The following is a 14,922-nucleotide window of genomic DNA, read 5'->3' on the forward strand; positions in this document are numbered from 1 at the left end:
CTTACTTTCATCTAATCATACCATCCTGTTTTAAAGATGGAAGACATAAATTTTTATCATGAAATTTCATTATCACTAGAGTTCAACTTCTGAACAAAGGTTTAGCCAGAACTCTGATTACCCTGACTTAATAGAAATGGCTTGCATCTTGGACAGCATGATTACCCTGACTCAATAAGAAGGGCTTGCTTAAATCTGGGCCAGTGTGACTACCCTGACTTAATAAGAAGGGTTGTATCTGGGGCAGTGTGACTACTCTGACTTAATAAGATGGGGTTATATCTTGGGCAGTGTGACTATCCTGACTTAATAAGAAAGGTTGTATCTGGGGCAGTGTGACTACCCTGACTTAATAAGAAGGGTTGTATCAATGGCAATGTGTCCTACCGGGTGTTTTGTTTGCCTTATTTTCAGAATGAGAGGAAGGCAGATCCTTGCACTTGTTTGCCTTTATGCTTCCCTTCTTGGGGATCTCATCTCTGAACCCACAAAACTATTCACTCTGTTTCCCCATTCCTTTGCTAGGGCTAACCCCTTGCCTTGTAGGCAAGTGTGTGCTGGCTAAGATTATTTCATATCGATCATGGCATTTATTATATTATATGAGATCCCTCTGGTGGTTACTAGGGGATACATCAGTTCTTAGAGATTAGAAACAAACCAAAGATTCTCCAGATCTAGAAAAAAGGGCCTTGGAGTTCAGCAGTTCCAGGAGCCAGCCAGAAGCTGCCTTGTTGGCTCTGGCTTCAAATGCCATTTATGAGCTTGTGACATGCTTCTGGAAGCAAGGGTGTCATTTGTGCTGTGGAGACTATGAAGGCCATCCTAGAAACCTGTCATTTGTGTTCCTGGAATGATTAGTCGTGAAGCTGTCTTGCTGCAAGAAGACAGTATGGTGCATCCCTCCCACATGAAAGCAATGTCTCAAGCCTCTGGCCGGAGAGGCTCAGGGACACTGAAAACTATGACTGGATGAGGGGCTGACAGGACAGTATTGCCAGACCTTGGCATGAAATAGGTTTCTGAGCATCTCATCAAATGTCTGCAAGGACAGGTTCTCTCAGTGACCCTTCAGAATTTGTCAAAGCCAGCTCTTGCCTTAGCTATGATTTACATATAAAAGCATCCTGGCTTGTCACTGTGCTTAGCAACAGTGGCAGAAGATTTTACTTAGGAAATGAGTATCTCTCTTTGGCCAGATGAGGCACTGGGAGTTGGTACTGGGAGTTGGTACTGGGAGTTGGTACTGGGAAGGCTCTATTAAAGCACCTTTATGGATGTGCACAGATGTGTTAATTTATAGCACATTCATCAGAAGACCTAAATTAATCTCTCTCTGATGAATTTCATAACACCTCTTTCTGCTTCTCAACCCTCCCCCAAAATACACTGAAAAGGTCAACAGTCCTATCAAACAGAACACACTTAAACTTCCTTCCAAGCTTATAATTAAAGCTAATTAGTAGTTTTGGTAATTAGCACATGTAGGCTTTCTACTCTCTGAATTAATAAGTCTTACGGAGGTTGTGAGCCAAGCAGGCTCATGGCTTGCTGGTTCTGATTCCTGAACCATGGTTTGGCCGACTCATTTAAAACAGGCCTCTTCAAAGGACAATACTGGAAAGAACTCCTACTTGCCATGACCTGATCTCAGGCCAGAGTGTGACCATAGACAGGAAGAGTATCACTAGATGAAGTCCACACACACACTCCAGTCTGGGTCTCCAATAACTGATCTGTCTCATGCTCTCCATGATGAGTAAGCTATGTCCAGTCAGCTGTCACACAGTCTAGACAATGTTAAGGACACTTCTCCCCTTATGTCCCATTGTGAATTACCTGAGAATACCAAATCCCTTATGGCTATGAGTTATTGTGATACAACTGCTCTTTTTGATTCAATTAAAGAATTAAAAAGAAAAAGGAGGCAGATCACTAGCCAGACTGGTCCCCTCTTGTGTTTAGACCACATGACTTTCCAGAGAGCCACGTGTTTATTTTATTCCATTTTTCTCATTTTTTTTTTCAGTCAGCCTGTGGGTATCCTGTATATACAGACAAAATGTATGTTTTTTGAAAGTATATTTTTTTGAAAATCAAGAAATCAATCCTATGTTGATTATTAAGAAAAACCTCTGTGATTTGTTTTAAGACTTTTGACAGTTGGGGAAATAATTTTCCTTTGGGCGCCATACTATGTTCTGGTTAAAAAAAAAAGAAGGAATAGAGAAAAAGAAAGGGATGAAGGGAGAGAGACAGGTAGGAAGGAGAGAAGGGTGGAGAAGGGCAGGGTTTCGGTGTGAGGGAAAAAGGTCTTGATTATTCACTAGACTCATCAAAAGGTTAAGACAATAGTGGCTGTTCACAGCACTAGCTGAATAAAAAGCAAGATTTAAAAGGGTCTTTGGCCCGATGAATGGCTGTGACTGAAAGTGACAATCTGAGATTTTTGAATAACCACAGCCTCAGGCACTCATCTGAGTAGAGAGTCTTAGTGAATGCACTCTGGTAAGTTCCCAAGACCCTGTCCCTAAGAACATATGAATGAGATCGTCCATATGGTTTTTATTGTCACAAATGTGGGTGGGAGTCTGGTAGGTGGGATTTAACCAAATGGGTAGAGGCCAGGGATACTGCTGCTACATACCTGACAATGTACTGGACTGTGCTTTCAAGTCAAAGAATCTCGAAGCTCCAGAGGCCAGCAGTGGTGGTGCATCTAAACCTCCTCTGAGGATCTCCTCTGCTTTTAAGAACATTTGACCCAGGACAGAGCAAAGGGAAGCCAGACCTCACCTTATAGGGCTGCAAGAAGTCATCAGCCTCCAGGTAACTCCAGCCACCTGAAAGCCAAGTGCTGGCTTTTTTTTTTTTTTTTTTTTTTTTTTTTTTTTTTTTGCAGCTAATGCCAACATTTTACATTATGGATGAGCTCACGTGCCATGGCAAGCAGTTTAAGAATGATGCTTCTCTTTAATGAATCTTAAATGGTTTATTACTGAGGGTCAAGTTGCTGCTTGCAGTGGGAATTTGACATTTATGAAAATGCCTGGCATTAATTATTAATGGGGACATCCTTTCTATGGAAAATCACTTTCTGGATACTCCCAGCAGCTCTACATTCCCGGCTGCAAGGTCTACTTCACTGTTAATCCTCTAAGCATTAATTAAATAAAATTTACAACAAATCTAGAATGCATCTACCCTCAAACATTATGCAAAAGACAGCTGAATGCTCTTAGATTCCTCCCCCTCCCCAGTAGCCAGCCATCACCCATAGCTGCATACAGCCTTCCTTTTGTTCTCAGTTCGTAAACCTGGTATCTCTTCCCACTGAGAAGAAAACTATGCTTAGTAATTAAATTACACCACATTAAACTTACTTAACTTAAGTTCACCAGCAGGGAGAATTCTATGCCCCTGGGTTTAACAATAACTCCTAATCACGTTTGCCAGCCATGTCTTTTCTGTGAGTTGCTATAATTTTCATTCCTGGAATTCCATTAAAAATGGTAATGTCATTACTCCTGTTAATGCTCAAAACCAACAGCATAATCCTGCATTTTAATTAGTGATTATAATTAATCATTATTTCATTAATGAAATGTTTAGTTGGTAATTGTCTTTGAGCACCTTACTCCCTAGGCTTATAAGCGTTTCATAACATCTCATTCGCTGCCTGCTTCTGATGGAGTGGCTCTGTCAACCTTATTTTATTTTAACACTTTCATGTGACTCTGCATCTCAGGCTCCAGACATGGGTTGCATATTTACACTTTGGAAATGTGTGGCTTCTGGCTGTCGATAAGGTTTGCAGGAAGACTTACCCTCACATGCTTCCCTGCCAACTTAAGAAGGCGAGTCAGCATGCTCCCAGAGAGCAGAAGGTGTGAAGAGAAAATAATTCCTGGAACCCTTGCTTAATAATAAATGTGGGATCCAGATTCATGGCCTTTTTTTGTTTTGTTTTGTTTTGTTTTGCAAGAGAGAGAGGGAGGCTAGAGCAAGGATTTGGGGGGTATTCTTTGGAACAGGAAGGTTGATTTTAGAGCTTAAAGAATTAAAGAATAAGCTGGGAAGGTTGTTGAGAATTTGACAGAAGGCAAATTTTTGTGATTCTCTGTAATGCCACAGATATTCTTACTTGCTGGGATGGTTTGGGGTGGAGAGTTGGGAGGAAATGGAAATACCATAAGGCCTAGGACCCACAGTCCCTGGTTCCTTATGCAATGGAGAAAGTAACTGATGTAAAGGAATTTAAAAATTAGGTTGGGTTTTGTAAAGGAATCTGGACTACAAAATTAGTGAACAGCTGTGTTCACTAATGACCTAGTAATACAGCTGGGAATCCCGGCTGAGGAAATTACAACTCATTGCTTGTCATACATACATACATACATATATATATATATATATATATATATATATATATATATATAATGTACATATAAATGCATGTATGAATATATGTATCAAAAACTTTCACCTAGATGGGGGAGGGGCACTAGGTCCATCCCAACCTTCTAAAGTCCAATCACAAAACCAAAGTTTGATCCTACCAAGTTTACCCTAGGGAACCCATGAGTTTGCTGGGCTTGCTTACAGAGCATAGGTGAGGGTTGCCGACAGAAAGACAAGGCCCCAATAGGCCTTGTGTTAACATTCTCACCCATGTGGATGACTGCCTCCTCTCAGCTGGATAGACAAAGCCTCCTTCCCCAGCCCATCCTAGTATGTATACTTAGGCTCTCCCTGAGGCTAGGTACAGTCAGGACAGGATAGCAAAGGAAGGTCTCATGACTTCTGATGACACCCTCTATCACAAACTACATTTTCAGTACATTTTTTTCCTAATTAATGTAGCATGTTTTACCAATTAAAAATCTAATGTTAGCAATAATAGTCATAATGACTGGGTTTATAATCCCTAGGAATCCTCCCTCAACATGATTTGGGATGGAGGAAGGAACATTCTTTATGGCGCCTAGAGGTCTCAGAGGAGGCAGGCTACAGGATCCAATGTCATGTTCATAAATCTTTATCAATGGGAACAATGACCATGTGGCATTACATATACGCACTTTTTTTCTCTTAGTGGAAATAAGACCTAGTATAATATAAAGTATAATATGAATTCACTCTAGAGAGTGTGGACAGAGATAATGGAACACTGCTACATATGTAGTAAACTGTGTCCCCTCCCCCAAGATGCATGGGCTCTGTACCCTATCACATCAGCTTGATGCTCTTTGAACCTTATCATCCTCTCTCTTGACGTTAACTCCTTGTCTAAAAAGCAAAGTTGCTCACATTCACACTGATGTCCTCTTTAGAGATTGGCAATTGTCTTGTGCTTGGGCAACAGTTGTTAATGAACACTCTGGGAATCTTGAGAATAGCATACTATCCCAAGTGAGGTGCCAAAGACTTACATATGAGAACCAGAGGGAGACAGAGGGTCTCTTCAATAGCACACTGCTCAGCATCTGGCAAGGCCGTGTATCATCTGGATATAATAGCCCTGGATTCTGGGAAAGAAAGGCTTTGGGACCAGATATGAGCAGACAGAGAGCTATCTCCAGACACAGGCTATCTCTCTGCAGAGCCCAGCATTTTCCTAGAGCTGAGACTTAGCAGACGGTGTTTTTTGAAATAATTTCCTAAATTGCCATCTATAAGAGCTTCTGTTTCCTAAAATCTAGTTGCTTGAAAGATTTGAGAATGGAATTTGAATGTATGTATCTTGTTTGTGTACCTAGACTGTGGGTTTGCTATCCCAGAGGAGATGTGTGCCAGGATTCAAAGGATATCATTGGCAATAGACCTCAGCCTACAAGATTGCAGTATCCTTGCTCTCTGCCAGACAAGCAGAGGTGTGGGCCATACTCTCTGTCTCACATGGGTGGTACAATTTGTATGGTTTCTTGCACTATGGATATTGCAGCATTAACCTTTAGGGAAAAGAATAAAATCAGGACCTTCAACGGGAACAGAATAGTCGGGAAACATGTCCTCCAGTATTTTCAAGGCACTAAAACACATTGTCTCACATTCTCTTCAGTTTCCAAAGCAACTTTGAAGCTGATTCCATTGGGTTCATTCACAGCGTTTTGTTTTTCCTCCAATCTAAGTCCTCTTTTACAAAAGGAGAGAACAAAGAAATAATAGCAACATCCTTGTTTTGCTAGGACGAAAAATAAGGCTGTAGAAGAGCTTTGGAAAGTCAGTGCACATCTTCTCTAAGCTGAGACTGAGTACCACTGGATAATTCTAAAATAGGACAAAAGAACAAGAGGGAGAGAGCAAGAGAGAGGCAGGGAGAGGGAAGACAAGGGAGAAATGGGGGTAGAGGGTCAGAGAACCCAAGGAGAGTGCCTTGCCACAATGTGGAAGTGTGAGTTTGGAGGGGAGGGGATTTGCAATAGGGGAATAAAAAATCCCAGAGTGCATCAACAAGAGACAGGCTTTCTGCATTAAGAGCTTATATGAATTCTGGGAAGAATAAAAATAAATAAATAAATAAAAGGAGGCTTTGATCCACTCCAAAGAGAGAAACAGGCGACTTCAAAGCAGAATAACAACCTCCTACACTTTGCCCTGCTTTAAGAACACAGGGCATCCATTATGGATCAGCTGACCTTCCCTTTCTACCACGTGGGCTGCACAGCTGCCTCGATCTAGACTTTCAGCCTATGCAGCTTCCCAAACTACACAACATGTCGGAGGTTTGAGGCTGTGAATACTTGGGCTGGCAGCTCTTAAGTGAGGGTAATTCACTGATATAGAGGCTTCATAGCTTTCCAGATCCTGCTAAATAGTAAGTAATTACTCACCTGTGGGGGGAAAAAAAGAAAAGAAAGGAAGGAAGAAAAGAAAAAAGGGATGGCACCCACCCTCGCCCTTAGATAATGTATTGAGTCAGTCATTGTAAGATGCATATCTGAATACTAGCCCAGTAGTAGAAATATGACCAACTCAAAGTCTCCCAAGTCTCAAAAGTAAGTTTTAGGGGGAGATGCATTTGATACTAGAATGTGCCCTGCCAGGCCTTTGAAAGTGCAAACTTTACAGAGTCCCTTTAGGGAGCATCACAGTTATGGCAGGAATTAGTTTGTACTGGTGTCAAGCACCTGGCGGTCTGCTGGACTCTCTGGATTCTGGCTTAGTCTGGGAGATCACTTTCAGCTTAGTTTCTTGTTCTCAAGTTGAACTGGTCACCTGTCCAGAGTTTTCCACATAAAAGCAGTCTTTGCCATGCAGGAGGCTCTGCTTCCCACCTGTCCCTGATCTGGGAAAACTGTCACCTATTTTATGTGTGAACAGGGCATTAGTTCCAGGTTGCCTATTGATTTTAATTGTCAGTTGTTGTCAGTCAGTGAAAATGGCAATGCCAAAAAGTTAAATAAAAAGAAGAGACAGGAGAAGAGGAGAGAGAGAGAGAGAAAGAGACACACATACACACACACACACACACACACACACACACACACACACACAGAGAGAGAGAGATGTCCTGGAGGTTTCTTCTGGTTATTTTTAAAATATTGTCTCTGTTGATTTGAAGCACTGTAGAAATGTTCCCATCTGCTGTGTTTCTTTTTATCCTGATGCATTTTATAGCTTAAACATAGATCTTTTATTGGGTACAGCTTCTGTTAACAATATGTTTACTGGGTGAGCACAGAACTATGCTTTCCTTATGGGCACAAGATTAGGCTGCCTGCCAGCAAGCAGACTGGAGTTCCAGTCTCTTGTGGAAAGCACCAAGCTCTTGGATCCCCTGCCTGTCCTCTTCTGCAGCCCAGATTACATGCTGATGTCGGTGGGTTCCTGCCTAGTGTAGAGTAAATGAATTTCCAGAAATTCTTCATTTTATCAACTGTGTTTCTTACTCTTTCTACTTGAGGCTAGATTTTTGTGTTTCACATAGCTTTGTACAGACCACGAACCCTGTAGTTTTCCATGTTTCTTTTCCTTAGGCAATTAATTTGTATAATTTATTTGCATTTATATGGGAAAACTTGCTCATATACCTTTCTGAATGTGCATATATGTGCATATATGTGTGTGGATTTGTATGCAAGTATGTTTATGTGATACAGAAGGACAACCTTGGGTGTAGTTTCTCAGGAGTTCCATTGGGTCTCTTACTGGCCTAGAGCTCCCCCAAAGAGACTAAGTTGGATAGCCAGTAAATCCCAGGGTTCTGTTTCCTTCCCCTCAGTAACAAGATTACAGGCATGTGTCTCAAGCCAGTCATTGTTATGTGACTTCTAGAGATCAAGATCAGGCCTTTTGGCTCTTCAACACAAAAATAGAAACACAATTATGGAATTTATCCCATGGAGATGCCATTCTTCCCAGATTGGCTCATCGTTTTCCAGAAAATTTACGATGTAATTGCACAAATCTAGGAAGAATGTCATTGTCATCACAGATGGAGTCACACCACAAAATGGATGCTTCATTATTATTTATCAATTCCTCTGTCAATGCATTTGCTATGGTCTGAATGTGTCTGCCAAAATTAATGTCACACCTTAAAACCAATTATCATAGTACTAAGATTAATATTCAGAAGAACTGATTAAATCATGAGGGCTTTGCTCTCAGTGATGTAATTGGAGCCTTTATAAAAGGGGTTGAAGGAAGTACCCTGATGTCTTATCTGTTCTCTCCTCCTTCATGTAGGGACACATCTTCACCTTCACGTGAAGTCACAATAGGAAGGCAGCACTTTAAAAACAGAGAGCAAGCCCTTATCAGGCATTTCAACGCTAAATGCATTTTCTTGGACTTTCTAGCCTCTAGAACATTATGATGTATATTTATATTATTTAATAATTATGGATGCTTAGACAATGGACTAAGATGGTATGTGAGTGCATGGTAGGAACACAATTCTATTTCTAATATTTATTAATCATAACAGCCTGCACAGTAGAAAGTCTTGAATTTTAGTTTAACTATACCACTAATAGACCAGGTAGCCTTGAACAAGTCAGTATCTTCTTTGGGCCAAACAGTGGGATTGCATAGCCAACTATTTGTTTAGGCCAAAGTACTTTGATGCTGGTGTCATCCTTATCAGACAACACTAAGAATGACCTCCTTCAACAGACATAAAAATCTACCCTTAGAACTATAAAGGTTATGTAGGAATCATTGAAAACTCTGGTCTGTCCCTACACGGAGGCCAATAGCCAGTGGACAGTAGGGTCAATAAACATTTTTTTCCAGATCACTCAATCGAACTATTGATATTTTTGAGATTTCATAGAAGACAATGATCTTCTGACTTCTATCAAATAAAAACTGTACTTGGCAAGGCTATACCTCTACTTCCTGGCATGTAGAAAGAACAGGCTCTACCAGACTTTGGGAGGAGCCTGGTGATGGATGACCTGATTCTGGAGACAACAGGAAAAGGTTAGAAAAAAGACCAGTTCAGGATATTAAGGAGGTATTAACTAAGAAAACTGTTCCATCCAGATCCTTGTAAAGGCTTCAGCATCTCAACCTTGTTCCCTGCTCTGTTTTTCCCAGCATCTCTTCAGGCCATCTGATGCACCATATCCACTCTGACACACAATATCCATTGCTGCTTATTTGTCTGTCTTACCCAATGACAGCACCTTAAGAACCATCATTTATGTCCATTTGTCTTGTTTTCCAATCCCAACATTTACTGTCTGGTACACAATAGTCCTTCAAAGAATACTATAGTGGTTGAAAAAAGGAAGGAAGGAAGGAAGGAAGGAAGGAAGGAAGGAAGGAAGGAAGGAAGAAAGGAAGGAAGGTAGGAAGGAAGGAAGGAAGGAAGAAAGGCAAGAGCCAGTGCTAAGTATTACATGCCTTTTGTACATGTGGCATTTGCCTACTCTTAGCTCAGCTGCTGAACAGAACCTCCACACCAAGAGTCACAGTGCAGGCACTGACTCTTTCCTGCATGGGGCAGATAACCTGCTAGGCACAGTTGTAAAGAGGTACTTTGGAGACATCCTGACACAGCTAATGGCTAAGAAACAAGTGGCTGGGAAGATGGCTCAGTGGTTAAAGTGTTTGTTACACAAATGTGAAGATGAGAGTTATACTGTCCAGTAACCATATAAAAGAGGGATCCTATGGCCCACACCTGTAATCCTAGCACTCCTAATAGAGATTGGAAGTAGTGACTGAATTGCCAGAAGCTTGTGTGGGGAATAAAGGGAAAATGAAGAGGCAAGTAGGTGGAGAAGTTTTTGAGAAGCCCTAACAATTAAGGATTGGCACAGGGATAAACAGAAGTATCTAGAAGGTAGACAAAAACAAACACGGATATCATTTTTAGAGCCAGAAGCCTTCTAGAAGTGGTCTTTGATGTAATCAGGTATAAAATATGGAGACTTGGTACTTCCTGCTAATACCTTCTAGAGGCTTCCATGGAAAAGAAGTCCCACACCCCTCATTTGCAGAGACAGCTGCAGCTTTCTTTTTGCGTGGTTTCCTCACACCCGCTCCCGGAAGTCAGTATGCTTTTCCCACAGAGCAGATGGGATGCTAGCTGGAGTTGCCCTGTTTTTCAGAGTTCTGCCTCTCTTGAGCGCCCACAGTGTGTGGCAGTGCAAACAAATCTGGCTCACCAGTTCCTGGCCCCCTGCAGCTACTCAGCCAGTCCTGCCAATACCTCACCATGCCCAAAGCACCAAACCGTAGAACCAAGTTGAGAACTTCTATCTTTTGGATGCAATATTTGGAGAAAGGGAAAAATGGACAGATGTGACAGAATGGGGGAGAAAGAGATGAGGATGGGGAGAAAAGGAAGGGGTCCATAAGAACACAAGCAATACAGGTTAATTATAAGAGAAGTCAGGGACCCTGGCCAAGGACTCAGATGTGCACTAGCTGGGTAGCCTTGGGAGCAGCTCAGCAGACTGGAGACAGTGGCATATGTTCAGAGTCTAGCACAGATTTAACATATACTTAACATATAACAGGCACTTGGTCCATGCTTGTTATATTTTTGCCTGGCCAGAGACAGCCTCTGAGTTGAAAGGCTCTTTGATATTATCCACCTATCTAAGCAACAATATTCATATCAAACATATGTATGACATTCTGTAGCATACTACAGCAACCTTCCTTTACATCCTTGAGATACATTCTAAGATACCAGTGGATGCCTGCAACCACAGACAGTACTAAAACTTTTGTGGCCAATCCTTTATGATATTCAGACAACATGTGATAGATTTTCATTTATAAATTAGATACAGTAAGATCTGTTCTCACTGCGGGTATTACTAATAATATATCCACCCCGAACCCCTGTCACAGACTTTCACTTTTCTTTTCCTTAAAGAAGGTGCCTTAGGGCTTCTTTTAGAGGATATACATTGACCATCCTCTATGGACGTGGGGCCCCTGTTAAGTAAGAGGGTAATCTCAACATGAAGTCTACGAGATAAGCTGAGATGAGCAGCCAGTAGCTATCGGGTAGACAGATTTAGAGTGCTCGATACAACGCTAATTCACGCTTCCATAGGACAGAGGGACAGGGGCCCTCATGATTGTGTACAGTTTAAAAAACAATAAATCACTTGTTTATGGAATTTTCTATTTCATATTTTTTTAGATTGCAAGTAAATAAAACTCCTAAAACAAAACTTACGGTGGGACAGGTTAGAAAAACCTTCACGCATTCTTAATGGGAAGAGCATTTAGCTTTGGTAAAAATACTTCTTACCACTTGCTTAAGGGAAAACTGAATCCACAGTGTGTTAACACCATACTAAAAGATTCCATGTCATCAAACACTGTGTTGAAAGTAATTTATCTGTCCAGTTCTACTCTTCCCTTTGACCCCCACCCCACACCTTTCCTCAATGACTTCTGCCTTAATAACTTCCATTCCCCTAATAACTTGTCTCTCCCCTCCCCTGCTGTGGCCAACTACTTTCTTATAGATGCCTTCTAAAATCTTCACATATGTTTTCTTTAGGGAAGGCTTACAGGTAATATTCTCCAGCTAGTTCTGCAAAGGGGTTTTCAAAGGACTTTTTGAAATTCGCAGAGCTGTGTATGTATTGGTAAAACAAAGCAAAGGTTTTGTTTATTTGCCTGGGTTTGCTGTTTGAAGTGCTGTAGTCTCCCTCTGGGGCCTCCTCCTCTCTCCCCATAAGCACCTCCGAAGCATCCCTTCCTGTGTCTTGTAGAGGGTTTGATTCTTTTTCAATAGTGCATATGCTGCTGTAGTGGTGCCTGTTTGCTTTAGGTCATATTTCTTCCTGGGATGGATTTTCTATGAAGATCAACCCTACTCCTTTGATCTTTAATTTCAGATCTTGTCATTTTCTTTTCGAGAGTTCTTTTTGAAAGAAATGTTTCTTTTTGGCAGAACAACTTTCTGCGGGCCTCGGTGGGTGTTAATGCCTCTTTCATTTATCATCACAGACGATGTGAGTTTCTAGGGGGACAGTCGAGTCCGATTGTAGTTTGGAGGAGACATAAAGTCTGCAGTTTGGGCCATTTTAGTTCATTTTGGCCCCTAAGGAGAAAAGGGAAGCAAAGAACATTGGGCACATTTGTCTGTGAAGAGGTCTCCGTCATCACACTGCTTCCTAGCCTAATGAATGCTCAGCGAAGATGCTCACTCATCTATGTCATCCTTTCTGCAGGAGAATACAACTACGACTAAGGTGTGACGTTTAAGGGTAGGATTGTAAGAAAGCCTTCTTCATCTTACATATCAGGGAGGCTGACTCTAGACATGAGTAATAGTTCCCACAAGGCCCCTGCATGCAGAAGGGTTAGACGCCAATGGGCTGAGTTCTTGTGAGTCCCAGAAATTAGTTACTCAATCTCTCCTGGGCCAGGCTTGGAAAGCCACCCCTTTCTCTACTAAAACTAGTAGCCTCAATTCACACAGCTACTAGGTCCCAGCAGTAACAAACATATCCAGGATGCATATCTAGTATGAAGGCCATTTTCATGGTCAGTTAATATGCAGATACCCATCCATCAGTCTATGTATGTATGCATGTCTGTATCTATTATCCATAACTGTCAAGAATTTCCTTAGGGCTGTTTTCTTGCTTAAAGGTAGGAATTTAAAAGGCTGAAACTCATTTCACTAACTTTAATTTGCCAATTTTGAGCATCTTCCCCAAAAATGAGCTCTATGGTTACTTCCAGCTTAATTATATACCACTTTCCCATATCCAAAACAAAATGAGTTTGTTAATATTTTATTCAGCTTCAACTCTGATCACCTACTGCAAACTCCAATAGACTCTCCTTCTTTTGCAACCTTCCTTCCCTCTGGTGCATTCTGCTCATTGCCCCGTGGACTAACATGTGATGGACTCAACTCATTTTTGTGGCTGAGCCGTTTGAAGAATGAAAGATCCATGGGGATAGGATGTCTGCATACTCACTGATGCTTTTAAATACATGGGCAGAGTCATTAAAAGTCTGTGTTTTATTGTGTACTAGGCTCTAGGAAAAAGAAATGTCCCTCTAATGTCTCTATTTCTCATTCCTAATAGGCACTGAAGGAGAGAAAGCTCTGTATGACTCCTGTATAAGTTGTAGGACGCTTGACATGGGTGGCCATTGTGTACCAATTGCCACTGTCATCAGTGTAACTATTAAAATCTCTCCTGCACATTTCCAGAAAGCATTTATGGTTCCAGTAAGAATTTGTCTGTAAGATGCTGAAAAACACAGGTCAAAGAAATCCACTACATATTTTTTTAGGGGTCCCTCTCAGAGATGGCACATTGTCTTTTCTATGCCCCATGCTCGACAGAGACAAACATTCTTTTATACAATTAAAGAGAGCAATAGTGTAAGGCAAAACTCAGCAGTCCCGTGTTCTTCCTATATCTGTCATTACCAAACACATGCACTAGTATTTCCTCAGTGCTTCTGAACTCAGCACCATGCTTTGCAAATCATGTGGTCAAGTACCAATAATGGCCCATCCCCAATGGTTGCACATGTGTAAGAACACTTGATCTCAGAATCGCAGCTAATTTATTCTCCTATTTGGGGTAGCAAGTAGGCACTACAAAAGAGAAGTTTGACTGGATTTTTTTTTAAACTATACTAGCCAGTCAATTAATGGTGATGTTAAACTAGAGAAACAAAGACAATGACATCTCAAGTCAGAGATAGCAAAAGTAGCAGTTATTTCTATGACAAAACATCAATAACAAATTGTTAATTGTCTCCTGGATAGATAAAAAGTATTGGGCACCAGCAGGTGTAATTAGCATGGCATTGAATGTCATCTTGCTGGGTGACAATGGATTATGAAGGTGAATAATGATGTTCACACAATGCCCATACTGAGCACAGCTGTAGTTAAGTGTTTTATAAGTATTTTCTCACTTAACCATGGATCCTGCAGTCTTTATTTTTCAGATGAAGAACCAAAGTACAGATAGGAAAAGAAAAAGTTGCCCAGACAGAAGTGCTGGGACAAGTGCTTATACTCAGTTTGGCCCAATACCAGAGGGCCTTCATCACTACTTGATAAATTAACTGTTCTTGGTTGTCTGAAATGTTCAGCTTTCCTCACAAATACAAGTAGTTAACCAGGTAGTGTTTTTATGAGTTTTCTTTAAAGCAGTGCAGGGTGGAGTGTTCTCCGTCATTCACCCTGCCCAGCTCTAAGCCTTTATAGCTGGAATCCATCAGTCTCTGTAGAATTGACATTTGATCAGGCTGTTCATTTGGAACTGACTTGTCACACCCCACATTAAAGAAGCACTTAGCGAGCCATCTCACTCCCATTTCAAGAGACTTATGTAAGAATCCCTTTTGATCTTTTCTAAAATTAAAATGAAAAGCCACACACTGGCAGCGTCGCAGAATAACAAGTGTTCAAATCTATGAAAAAAAAAAAGTCAGAAATAGAACCAATTCTTTGTTATTTAA

The 14,922-nt window shown here is 41.1% G+C and overlaps 1 protein-coding gene across 6 annotated transcripts in view; it reads right to left on the bottom strand.

Annotated features, from left to right (window-relative positions):
* The window catches only part of Fhit (fragile histidine triad diadenosine triphosphatase), a 1,459,653-nt gene that overhangs the window by 85,687 nt on the left and 1,359,044 nt on the right, over positions 1 to 14,922 (bottom strand). The gene's annotated exons all lie outside the window — the stretch shown is intronic.

The sequence above is a fragment of the Arvicanthis niloticus genome, chromosome 3, assembly GCF_011762505.2.
Source record: "Arvicanthis niloticus isolate mArvNil1 chromosome 3, mArvNil1.pat.X, whole genome shotgun sequence".
Lineage (NCBI taxonomy): Eukaryota > Metazoa > Chordata > Mammalia > Rodentia > Muridae > Arvicanthis > Arvicanthis niloticus.